The sequence below is a fragment of the Ambystoma mexicanum genome, chromosome 8 (genome assembly GCF_040938575.1).
Source record: "Ambystoma mexicanum isolate Mex_15411 chromosome 8, UKY_AmexF1_1, whole genome shotgun sequence".
In the NCBI taxonomy this organism is placed as follows: Eukaryota; Metazoa; Chordata; class Amphibia; order Caudata; family Ambystomatidae; genus Ambystoma; species Ambystoma mexicanum.
Genome location: NC_090929.1, coordinates 39,014,412 through 39,027,785, shown reverse-complemented (window position 1 = coordinate 39,027,785; position 13,374 = coordinate 39,014,412). Strand labels below are relative to the sequence as shown.

General features: G+C 53.7%; 1 long non-coding RNA gene across 2 annotated transcripts in view; it reads right to left on the bottom strand.

The window, feature by feature from the left end:
- The window catches only part of LOC138471559 (uncharacterized), a 111,832-nt gene that overhangs the window by 2,447 nt on the left and 96,011 nt on the right, over nt 1–13,374 (bottom strand). The window lies entirely within an intron of this gene.

Below are 13,374 nucleotides of genomic sequence, written 5' to 3'. Positions count from 1 at the left end.
TGGAAAATAGTGAGGTCTAGGAAGTCGATAGAAGTTTTTTGAATGTTCATGGTAAATTGTAGATGTAGATTACAATTGTTTAACCAGATTAAGAATTCCTCTGCTTTTTCTACTGTTCCCGCCCAAATTAACAGGACATCATCAATATACCTCGCCCATGAATGAATATGCGCTTCAAAAGGATTTGTTGTGTACAGGTGTTTTTTCTCGAAGAATTCTACAAAAAGGTTGGCTAGGCTCGGGGCCATCATAGCCCCCATTGCTGTCCCTTCTATTTGTTGAAAGTAAGAGCCTTGAAACTCGAAATAATTTCATGTAAGGGCTATTTCTATACACCACATAATGAACGAGCTGGGTACTGGGTCGTTGTCAAGTCTATTGAGTAGAATTTCGCTGATCGTTTCAAGTGTAGCTTGTTGGGGAATGTTAGTATATAGGGATACAATATCTAGACCTATAAGGAGTGTTTAAGCGGGATCATACGGTAGGTTTTCATATTTGTTGATCACATCTTTGGTGTCTTTTAGGTAGGATCTCATTTTCTCTACATATCCTTTTAAGTAGTGGTCTGCATACTTAGATAACGGTTCTAGAATAGGATTAATCCCAGAAACTATGGGTCTACCCGGTGGTTTAGTCAGCGTTTTATGGATTTTGGGTAGACAGTAGAATTTGGGTGTAGCTGGTTCCATTTTGTTTAAAAAGGCCCATTCCTGTTTACTAATCCATCCTCCGTCACAAGCTTTGGTCGTTTTGGTTTCAATTAGGTTTTCCAGTTCTTTTGTAGGATCTACAGACAATCTCTTGTAATAGTTCTCATTTTCTAGTTGTCTATGACATTCTTCTATGTATTCTTTCTTGTTTAGCAACACTATAGCTCCACCCTTATCTGCTCTTTTGATCACGATCTTTTCGTTGGAAGCTAATGATTCGATCGCTGTTCTTTCATTTGTGGTCAAGTTTTGATACATAGGGATATTTTGTTGTTCCAACTTAGTTACTTCCGCCAGAACTCTTTTTTAAAAAATTATTGATTCTGGCGAGTATGTGTATGAGGGAGGACAGAAAGTAGAGGGATTTTTTAGTCCTGAGTGGTTAATCATGTTGGGTTCTCTATTTGTTTCGTTACGTGTGGCAAAAAATATTTTAAGTCTTATTTTACGCATAAATTTAAAGAAATCTGTGCGGAACAGAATGGGATCATGTTTGTTCGAAATTACGAAACCTAGACCCTTTTCCAGAACTTGTTTTTCCATATTGGTAGGTGTGTATGTGGAGAGGTTCACTAGAATTGATTTCCGCTCCTCAGGTATCTCTGGTCCCCATTCCATTGGCCCCGATTGGGCACTTGGTATAAAAAAGGCTGTGTCCCTTGATTCCTGTTTCCCCTTTTCTGTCTGTAGTTAGGGTTTCCTCTTCCACGGTTTGGTGGATTTTGACCTGGATTAGTGTTGTCTGGATCGCTACTTGAGTTACTTGAGCTATAAGATGTCGCCCTAAATCTAACCCGTCTGTTATTTCGTGGTGGTCCTTGTGTTTGTGCCATCTGTGTTTTGTATCCTTCTTTTGTGTAGGGATATGTGTACACAGGGGGCCCAGTGCTAGAGAACGCCTGCCCGAGGTAATAAGACCCAGTGTCTACACAGGGGCCCCAGTGCTAGAGAAGGCCTGCCCGAGGTAATAAGACCAGGTGTGTACACAGTGGCCCCAGTGCTGGAGAAGGCCTGCACAAGGTAATAAAACCAGGTGTGTACACAGGGGCCCCTGTGCTAGAGAAGGCCTGCCCAAGGAATTAAGACCAGGTGTGTACACAGGGGCCCCAGTGCTGGAGAAGGCATGTCCGAGGTAATAAGACCAGGTGTGTACACAGGGACACTAGTGCTAGAGACGGCCTGCCCGAGGTAATAAGACCAGGTGTGTACACAGTGGCCCCAGTGCTGGAGAAGGCCTACCTGAGGTAATAAGACCAGGTGTGTACACAGGGGCCCCAGTGCTAGAGAAGGCCTGCCCGAGATAATAAGACCAGGTGTGTACACAGGGGCCCCCGTGCTAGAGAAGGCCTGCCCGAGGAAATTAGACCAGGTGTGTACACAGGGGTCCCAGTGCTAGAGACAGCCTGCCCGAGGTAAAAAGAACAGGTGTGTACACAGAGGCCCCAGTGCTGGAGAAGGCATGCCCGGGGTAATAAAACCAGGTGTGTACACCTGTGCCCCAGTGCTAGAGAAAGCATGCCTGAGGTAATAAGACCAGGTGTGTACACAGGGGCCCCCGTGCTAGAGAAGGCCTACCTGAGGTAATAAGACCAGGTGTGTACATAGGGGCCCCCGTGCTAGAGAAGGCCTGCCCGAGGAAATAAGGCCAAGTGTATACATAGGGGCCCCAGTGCTAGAGAAGGCATGCCCGAGGTAATAAGACCAGGTGTGTACACAGGGGCCCCAGTGCTAGAGAAGGCCTGCCCAAGGTAATAAGACCAAGTGTGTACACAGAAGCCCCAGTGTTAGAGACAGCCCGCCCAGGGAAATAAGACCAGGTGTGTACACAGGGGCCCCAGTGCTGGAGAAAGCATGCCCAAGGTAATAAGACCAGGTGTGTACACATGGGCCCCAGTGCTAGAGAAGGCCTGCCTGAGGAAATAAGACCAGGTGTGTACACAGGGGCCCCAGTGCTAGAGAAGTCCTGCCCTAGGTAATAAGACCAGGTGTGTACACAGGGGCCCCAGTGCTAGAGAAGGCCTGCCCGAGGTAATAAGACCAGGTGTGTACACAGGGGCCCCATTGCTAGAGAAGGCCTGCAAAAGGAAATAAGACCAGGTGTGTACACAGGGGCCCAGTGCTAGAGAAAGCATACCTGAGGTAATAAGACCAGGTGTGTACACAGGGGCCCCAGTGCTGGAGAAAGCATGCTCGAGGCAATAAGACCAGGTGTGTACACAGGGGCCCCAGTGCTAGAGACAGCCTGCCCAAGGTAATAAGACCAGGTGTGTACACAGGGGCCCCAGTGCTGGAGAAGGCATGCCCAAGGTAAAAAGACCAGGTGTGTAGACAGGGGCCCTAGTGCTAGAGACGGCCTGCCTGAGGTAATAAGACCAGGTGTGTACACAGGGGCCTCAGTGCTAGAGAAGGCCTGCCCAAGGCAATAAGAACAAGTGTGTACACAGGGGCCCCAGTGCTGGAGAAGGCATGTCCGAGGTAATAAGACCAGGTGTGTACACAGTGGCCCCAGTGCTAGAGAAAGCATGCCTGAGGTAATAAGACCAGGTGTGTACACAGGGGCCCCAGTGCTGGAGAAAGCATGCTCGAGGCAATAAGACCAGGTGTGCACACAGGGGCGCCCATGCTAGAGAAGTCCTGCCCGAGGAAATAAATCTGAGTGTGTACACAGGGGCCCCAGTGCTAGAGACAGCCTGCCCAAGGTAATAAGACCAGGTGTGTACACAGGGGAACCAGTGCTGGAGAAGGCATGCCCAAGGTAAAAAGACCAGGTGTGTAGACAGGGGCCCTAGTGCTAGAGACGGCCTGCCTGAGGTAATAAGACCAGGTGTGTACACAGGGGCCTCAGTGCTAGAGAAGGCCTGCCCAAGGTAATAAGAACAAGTGTGTACACAGGGGCCCCAGTGCTAGAGACAGCCTGCCCAAGGTAATAAGACCAGGTGTGAACACAGGGGCCCCAGTGCTGGAGAAAGCATGCTCGAGGTAATAAGACCAGGTGTGTACACAGGGGCCCTAGTGCTGGAGAAGGCCTGCCTGAGGTAACAAGACAAGGTGTGTACACAGTGGCCCCAGTGCTGGAGAAGGCCCGCCTAAGGTAATAAGACCAGGTGTGTACACAGGGGCCCCAGTGCTAGAGAAGGCCTGCCCAAGGTAATAAGACCAAGTGTGTACACAGAAGCCCCAGTGTTAGAGACAGCCCGCCCAAGGAAATAAGACCAGATGTGTACACAGGGGCCCCAGTGCTGGAGAAAGCATGCCCGAGGTAATAAGACCAGGTGTGTACACATGGGCCCCAGTGCTAGAGAAGGCCTGCCCGAGGAAATAAGACCAGGTGTGTACACAGGGGCCCCAGTGCTAGAGAAGTCCTGCCCTAGGTAATAAGACCAGGTGTGTACACAGGGGCCCCAGTGCTAGAGAAGGCCTGCCCGAGGTAATAAGACCAGGTGTGTACACAGGGGCCCCATTGCTAGAGAAGGCCTGCAAAAGGAAATAAGACCAGGTGTGTACACAGGGGCCCAGTGCTAGAGAAGGCCTGCCCGAGGAATTAAGACCAGGTGTGTACACAGGGGCCCCAATGCTAGAGAACGCCAGCCCGAGGTAAAGGACCAGGTGTGTACACAGGGGCACCATTGCTAGAGAAGGCCTGCAAAAGGAAATAAGACCAGGTGTGTACACAGGGGCCCCAGTGCTAGAGAAGGCATGCCCAAGGTAATAAGACCAGGTGTGTACACAGGGGCCCCAGTGCTAGAGAAGGCCTGCCCGAGGAATTAAGACCAGGTGTGTACACAGGGGCCCCAGTGCTGGAGAAGGCATGTCCGAGGTAATAAGACCAGGTGTGTACACAGGGGCCCCAGTGCTAGAGAAAGCATGCCTGAGGTAATAAGACCAGGTGTGTACACAGGGGCCCCAGTGCTGGAGAAAGCATGCTCGAGGCAATAAGACCAGGTGTGCACACAGGGGCGCCCATGCTAGAGAAGTCCTGCCCGAGGAAATAAATCTGAGTGTGTACACAGGAGCCCTAGTGCTAGAGACAGCCTGCCCAAGGAAATAAGACCAGGTGTGTACACAGGGGCCCTTGTGCTAGAGAAGGCCTGCCCGAGGAATTAAGACCAGGTGTGTACACAGGGGCCCCAGTGCTGGAGAAGGCATGCCCAAGGTAAAAAGACCAGGTGTGTAGACAGGGGCCCTAGTGCTAGAGACGGCCTGCCTGAGGTAATAAAACCAGGTGTGTACACAGGGGCCTCAGTGCTAGAGAAGGCCTGCCCAAGGTAATAAGAACAAGTGTGTACACAGGGGCCCCAGTGCTAGAGACAGCCTGCCCAAGGTAATAAGACCAGGTGTGAACACAGGGGCCCCAGTGCTGGAGAAAGCATGCTCGAGGTAATAAGACCAGATGTGTACACAGGGGCCCTAGTGCTGGAGAAGGCCTGCCTGAGGTAACAAGACAAGGTGTGTACACAGTGGCCCCAGTGCTGGAGAAGGCCCGCCTGAGGTAATAAGACCAGGTGTGTACACAGGGGCCCCAGTGCTAGAGAAGGCCTGCCCGAGGTAAAAGACCAGGTGTGTACACAGGGTCCCCAGTCGTAGAGAAGGCCTGCCCAAGGTAATAAGACCAGGTGTGTACACAGGGGCCCCCATGCTAGAGAAGGTCTGCCTGAGGTTATAAGACCAGGTGTGTACACAGGGACCCGAGTGCTAGGGAAGGCCTGCCCGAGGAAATAAGACCAGGTTTGTACACAGGGGCCCCCGTGCTAGAGAAGGTCTGCCTGAGGTAATAAGACCAGGTGTGTACACAGGGACCCGAGTGCTAGAGAAGGCCTGCCCGAGAAAATAAGACCAGGTGTGTACACAGGGGCCCCCGTGCTAGAGAAGGCCTGCCCGAGGAAATTAGACCAGGTGTGTACACAGGGGTCCCAGTGCTGGAGAAGGCATGCCCGGGGTAATAAGACCAGGTGTGTACACATGGGCCCCCGTGCTAGAGAAAGCATGCCTGAGGTAATAAGACCAGGTGTGTACACAGGGGCCCCCATGCTAGAGAAGGCCTACCTGAGGTAATAAGACTAGGTGTGTACATAGGGGCCCCCGTGCTAGAGAAGGCCTGCCCAAAGAAATAAGACCAAGTGTGTACATAGGGGCCCCAGAGCTAGAGAAGGCATGCCCCAGGTAATAAGACCAGGTGTGTACACATGGGCCCCAGTGCTAGAGAAAGCATGCCTGAGGTAATAAGACCAGGTGTGTACACAGGGGCCCCCGTGCTAGAGAAGGCCTACCTGAGGTAATAAGACCAGGTGTGTACATAGGGGCCCCCGTGCTAGAGAAGGCCTGCCCGAGGAAATAAGACCAAGTGTGTACATAGGGGCCCCAGTGCTAGAGAAGGCATGCCCGAGGTAATAAGACCAGGTGTGTACACAGTAGCCCCAGTGCTAGAGAAGGCCTGCCCAAGGTAATAAGACCAAGTGTGTACACAGAAGCCCCAGTGTTAGAGACAGCCCGCCCAAGGAAATAAGACCAGGTGTGTACACAGGGGCCCCAGTGCTGGAGAAAGCATGCCCGAGGTAATAAGACCAGGTGTGTACACATGGGCCCCAGAGCTAGAGAAGGCCTGCCCGAGGAAATAAGACCAGGTGTGAACACAGGGGCCCCAGTGCTAGAGAAGTCCTGCCCTAGGTAATAAGACCAGGTGTGTACACAGGGGCCCCAGTGCTAGAGAAGGCCTGCCCGAGGTAATAAGACCAGGTGTGTACACAGGGGCCCCATTGCTAGAGAAGGCCTGCAAAAGGAAATAAGACCAGGTGTGTACACAGGGGCCCCAGTGCTAGAGAAGGCCTGCCCAAGGTAATAAGACCAGATGTGTACACAGGGGCCCCTGTGCTAGAGAAGGCCTGCCCGAGGAATTAAGACCAGGTGTGTACACAGGGGCCCCAGTGCTGGAGAAGGCATGTCCGAGGTAATAAGACCAGGTGTATACACAGGGGCCCCAGTGCTAGAGAAAGCATGCCTGAGGTAATAAGACCAGGTGTGTACACAGGGGCCCCAGTGCTGGAGAAAGCATTCTCGAGGCAATAAGACCAGGTGTGCACACAGGGGCCCCCATGCTAGAGAAGTCCTGCCCGAGGAAATAAGTCCGAGTGTGTACACAGGGGCCCCAGTGCTAGAGACAGCCTGCCCAAGGTAATAAGACCAGGTGTGTACACAGGGGCCCCAGTGCTGGTGAAGGCATGCCCGAGGTAAAAAGACCAGGTGTGTAGACAGGGGCCCTAGTGCTAGAGACGGCCTGCCTGAGGTAATAAGACCAGGTGTGTACACAGGGGCCTCAGTGCTAGAGAAGGCCTGCCCAAGGTAATAAGAACAAGTGTGTACACAGGGGCCCCAGTGCTAGAGACAGCCTGCCCAAGGTAATAAGACCAGGTGTGAACACAGGGGCCCCAGTGCTGGAGAAAGCATGCTCGAGGTAATAAGACAAGGTGTGTACACAGGGGCCCTAGTGCTGGTGAAGGCCTGCCTGAGGTAACAAGACAAGGTGTGTACACAGTGGCCCCAGTGCTAGAGAAGGCCTGCCCGAGGTAAAAGACCAGGTGTGTACACAGGGTCCCCAGTCGTAGAGAAGGCCTGCCCAAGGTAATAAGACCAGGTGTGTACACAGGGGCCCCCGTGCTAGAGAAGGTCTGCCTGAGGTGATAAGACCAGGTGTGTACACAGGGACCCGAGTGCTAGAGAAGGCCTGCCCGAGCAAATAAGACCAGCTGTGTACACAGGGGCCCCCGTGCTAGAGAAGGTCTGCCTGAGGTAATAAGACCAGGTGTGTACACAGGGACCCGAGTGCTAGAGAAGGCCTGCCGAAGATAATAAGACCAGGTGTGTACAAAGGGGCCCCCGTGCTAGAGAAGGCCTGCCCGAGGAAATTAGACCAGGTGTGTACACAGGGGTCCCAGTGCTAGAGACAGCCTGCCCGAGGTAATAAGACCAGGTGTGTACACAGAGGCCCCAGTGCTGGAGAAGGCATGCCCGGGGTAATAAGACCAGGTGTGTACACATGGGCCCCCGTGCTAGAGAAAGCATGCCTGAGGTAATAAGACCAGGTGTGTACACAGAGGCCCCCGTGCTAGAGAAGGCCTACCTGAGGTAATAAGACCAGGTGTGTACATAGGGGCCCCCGTGCTAGAGAAGGCCTGCCCGAGGAAATAAGACCAAGTGTGTACATAGGGGCCCCAGTGCTAGAGAAGGCATGCCCAAGGTAATAAGACCAGGTGTGTACACAGGGGCCCCAGTGCTAGAGAAGGCCTGCCCAAGGTAATAAGACCAAGTGTGTACACAGAAGCCCCAGTGTTAGAGACAGCCCGCCCAAGGAAATAAGACCAGGTGTGTACACAGGGGCCCCAGTGCTGGAGAAAGCATGCCCGAGGTAATAAGACCAGGTGTGTACACATGGGCCCCAGTGCTAGAGAAGGCCTGTCCGAGGAAATAAGACCAGGTGTGTACACAGGGGCCCCAGTGCTAGAGAAGTCCTGCCCTAGGTAATAAGACCAGGTGTGTACACAGGGGCCCCAGTGCTAGAGAAGGCCTGCCCGAGGTAATAAAACCAGGTGTGTACACAAGGGCCCCATTGCTAGAGAAGGCCTGCAAAAGGAAATAAGACCAGGTGTGTACACAGGGGCCCAGTGCTAGAGAAGTCCTGGCCAAGGAATTAAGACCAGGTGTGTACACAGGGGCCCCAGTGCTAGAGAACGCCAGCCCGAGGTAAAGGACCAGGTGTGTACACAGGGGCCCCATTGATAGAGAAGGCCTGCAAAAGGAAATAAGACCAGGTGTGTACACAGGGGCCCCAGTGCTAGAGAAGGCCTGCCCAAGGTAATAAGACCAGGTGTGTACACAGGGGCCCCTGTGCTAGAGAAGGCCTGCCCGAGGAATTAAGACCAGGTGTGTACACAGGGGCCCCAGTGCTGGAGAAGGCATGTCCGAGGTAATAAGACCAGGTGTGTACACAGGGGCCCCAGTGCTAGAGAAAGCATGCCTGAGGTAATAAGAGCAGGTGTGTACACAGGGGCCCCAGTGCTGGAGAAAGCATGCTCGAGGCAATAAGACCAGGTGTGCACACAAGGGCCCCCATGCTAGAGAAGTCCTGCCCGAGGAAATAAGTCCGAGTGTGTACACAGGGGCCCCAGTGCTAGAGACAGCCTGCCCAAGGTAATAAGACCAGGTGTGTACACAGGGGCCCCAGTGCTGGAGAAGGCATGCCCGAGGTAAAAAGACCAGGGCCCTCATTACGACCCTTGCGGAAAGCGACTGACCAGAGCACCACAGCGTAAATAGCGTTTCCGCCATTGTACGAAGGAGCAAAGTGCGGCCCATTCCGACCCATCGGGCACGAGCACCACGCCACGGCGGAAGTGCAAAGTCCGCGATGGCGGAAATGACCCCAAAACGGCCCACACCGCCGCCGTACGGCGCCCTAGGTGCAATACCGCCACCCCTCTTAGCGGTCACCGCAGTGTGCGCCTACCGGAAAGTACGGTGCCCGGAAATATACGGAAACGGAAGTTAAAACATGGGCCCGGAACGGGAAACATCCCGGCGTACACCTATAAAAACACCAAAACCACACAACCACTAAAATCACTACCCTGAAACACACCCCAACCCGTCAACCACCCTAGCGAAACCACGAAAAATGGGAAAAGTAGCGAAGAAAGCGTGCGACCGCAAGCGGCAGGTCCACTTCTCCCGTGAGGAACTCACCGTGCTAACAGAGACCCTCCAGGAGAATGCAGCCGTCGTCTTCTCCACGCAAATGACCAGGACGGCACTTGCAAACAAGAAGGCCATATGGGCTCTGGTGGCACAGCGGGTAAGTGCGGTGGGGACCGCACCCCGCACCCCACAGCAATGCCGCAAGCGATGGGACGACCTGCGGATACGCGTCCGCAGCATACTCTCTGCCAACCGCAACATTGCCACAGCCACCGGGGGAGGTCCTGAATCACCCATCAAGTTGACCCCCTGGGAAGAAATCTGTGCCTCCACCATCGGAATGGAGAGCATAGAGGGAGTCGGAGGGATGGAGAAAGGAGTGCAGACATCCGAAGATTCAGGTAGGTGGGCCAGATAAAACAATGCCAAATCCACAAAGTCCAACCATGTGAAGTACCATGCGTCCACATAGTGCAACAGAAACACATGTCCAGGAGAACGTCCACACACATCGGCCTGAAAGCGCACGTCAAAACCCACAATAAATACATAAATAATTAAAAACCCCTAATACACGCACTACACGTGCAGCAGGCACACCCTAACTGCAGGCTGCCAAACAACTGCACCCTCACTCCACACACAAATCAAAGCACCTCCAAGACCCCGACCCAAATCACCCTCAGGTACCACCCCAATGCATGTGATACAATGCCATTCCAATTCCCACTGACCCATCAATAACCCTCGCCCTCCTTTACTCCACCACAGGGTCCGATCCAAACGACGAGCTACAGGACACCCCTACCAGCACACCTGCAAAGAGGGCCAAGACCAACGGCCAGAGACCCTCCACCTCAGCTGCACGCATCAAGACACGGCAGCAGCACAAATCAGGTGGCAGCACAGAGGAGGGAACATCAACAGGCACCCCAGCAGCCAGCATGGCCACAACACCACCACCACAGGTCCCCCCAATGGATGCCACAGAAGGCACTGCCTCTGGTGGCAGCAGCACCATAGGTGACACCCCATTGATGGCAGCATGCTCGGACACAGAAGACGGGGATGTCGAGGTCAGATCCATCCATGACCTGTCCCAATCCCCCTGTCTGTCCCCTCCCGTACAACATGAGGATACCACGCAGGTGCAGCCACAAGACGACGACTGGCCATCCCCCACAAGCCCTGTGGCAAGGCAACATGAGGACAACAGCCCCTCTGTGACACCACCGCAAATGGCCATGGCCCAGCAGAGGCAACAGTCCCTCGACAAGTTAATCGTCCAACAGCAGCAAATGGCCACACTCCTCAAGGGCCATGCCGATGAATGTGGGGGCACCAAGGCAGACATAGAAACATCAACAGAGACACTTAGGGCAGAAATGGAGAGAGGTACAGAGACGCTAAGGGCACAAATTGAGAGTAGCACCGAGAGCCTGAGAGTCCAAATGGAGAGTAGCACCGAGAGCCTGAGGGGGGAACTGCATGCGACGTCCAAAGACGTATGTGCTGAACTTGCCGCAGGGAGCCGTGTGCTCACTGAGCTCTCGCAAACCCTTAGGGACATGCATGGACGTGAGCAGGCAGACACATCATCCGTTGCAAGTTCCGTCCAGGGCAGCCCCCAACGTAGATCTGGAAGGAACCTGCGCTCCACAGGCAGGGGTGCCCCTGATACCCGCAGAGGGGGCATGCAATAGCGACAGCCCACTGACAATGAGCATCTTTGGACACTGGTGTTCGGGTGGGAGGTAGGAGGGTGGAGGGGGTGTGTTGGGCTCACTTGGGTGGCGGGTCGATAGGGTGTTCAACATGATATCACATATGCCATAAAAAGTGCACGATCAACCAATGAGAAGTGTGGACATTGATCTTTGTGTACTAGGCCATCATAGGCGTACAGTCCATATTGTGCATGTCCCAGACACACGCAGTGCCACGAGTCCCGTGTCCATGCATCAGCCACCAGGCGTGAGTGCTAGAAGCATACATCAATGAGATGCTGACGAATGTCACGGCCCTCCGGTGCCTCGCAGACTCCATGAGGTGCTGCCACATCCCCACCCTCATCATGACCATCATCAGGTGCTTGCAGTTCTGCGTCAGGGGGCATGGGCACATTTCTACGTACGCACATGTTGTGGAGCATGACACATGCCATGACCATCTTTGCAACCTTCTCATGGCGGTACAGGAGTGCCCCGCCAGACCTGCTGAGGCAGCGGAAACGGGTCTTCAGTAGGCCGAATGCCTGTTCGATGACTACACGGGTACGTGAGTGGGCATGGTTGTAGTCCTCCTCATGCTGGTCCCGTGGGTTCCGGACTGGTGTGAGGAGCCATCTCTTCAGTGGATATCCAGCATCACCTGTATGTGGACGAGAAACGTATGATGTGGAATGCCATTGATACGTACGCACACCCCCCCCCCCTTCCTGGCAGGTCATTGACAATTCACATACCCCACATCATCATGCATGTAATGAGACTCACCGAGTAGCCAGGATCTGTTCCCTGCGTGTCGTTCCATGTAGCGTGGTATTGTAGAGTTCCTCAAGACCATAGAATCATGGGTTGATCCAGGGAATCGGGCACAACAATGTGTAATGATCCTGTTGGAGTCACACACCATCTGTACATTCAGGGAATGAAATTGTTTTCGGTTGCGGTACTGGGCCTCCATGGCATGTGGGACGACCAATTCAACATGGGTGCAGTCGATGGCACCAATGCAACCCGGTATGCCGGCAAGTGCATGGAATCCCACTTTTGTGTTGGTAATTTCCTGCTCCGAGCGTGGTAGAGAGATGTAGTCGTCTGCGTGCTTCAGGAGGGCATCGAGCACTTGCAATAGTGTCCGTGAGAACAGTGGCTGAGAAATGCCATGCAACTGTCCGACTGTGTGCTGGTAGGTGCCTGTGGCCAGGAAGTGGAGTACAGACACCACCTTCAGTAGGGGTGGGATGGCGGTTGGGCTATCTATCATGCTGACAAGGTCAGCCTGTGTCATGTCCACAATGGCGGCTATGGTGTCCCGGTCCAGACGGTAGAGGGTGTGGATCTGCTCATCAGTGAGGTTGAACGGATGTGCTCGGAGGCGTTGAATTGCGGGCTGCCTGCGTGGTGGTAGTGGCTGTGCTGGTGGGCCTTGCTGGCCCTGCCTTGGCCTCCTCCTCCTCCTGCGTCTCCTCCGTGCGGCTGGTTGTAGTTGGTGTTCGTCTACTTCTTGGAGTCGGAGCACTTGCAGTGCTATCAGGTCCCCCAGGGCCAACATCGCGAGTCCTGCCGGTAGCATTTCGGTGTGGTTGTGGGAGGAGACTGGCTGTGCAATTTATGTGTTTTCAGGCTGTATGGCCTCCACCTGTGGTGATTGATTCCACCTGTGCAAACTGCTCTCCCCTTTGGCCGAGCACGTCCCGCGCACAACGCTGCAATTCGGGGAATTGTATCTTGCTATTGCAATCATGTATTAGTACCCGATGGCCGTGTAAGATTGGTTGATATGTTCATTCTGCTGTGGTCCCATTGTTTCACATACTATCTGTGCAGTCGCGAACAGACTTGTGAGGGGTCAGTGGGACGTAGTACTCGAGTAACGGTGGGCCCTCATGCATCACTGTACCGAGTTGCAACGACGGGCGGGGCGTCCCATTCGTGGGTGAAGGCAGTTGCCATTTTCACACACAGCGGCACTCGATGGGATGATTAGTGATTTCAAACGGCCACAGATGCCTTTTCGACGTGATGTTGCAAATGAGGAATTCGAAGGGCGGCGCTTTCGGTTTCCAGCTAGCGGCGAGGAGATGCCCACAGGTCTGACTGCAAATGTAACGTTCTATTGTTCTATGTCCTTGAGACAGGGCCCATGGCGAGGGAGCAATGATTGATATGAATAGTTTGGGATGCGCAATAGCTACGTGGGCGATGAGGCCGTCCGTTCCCAAATACATGTTACTTCACAACACTGGAATTAC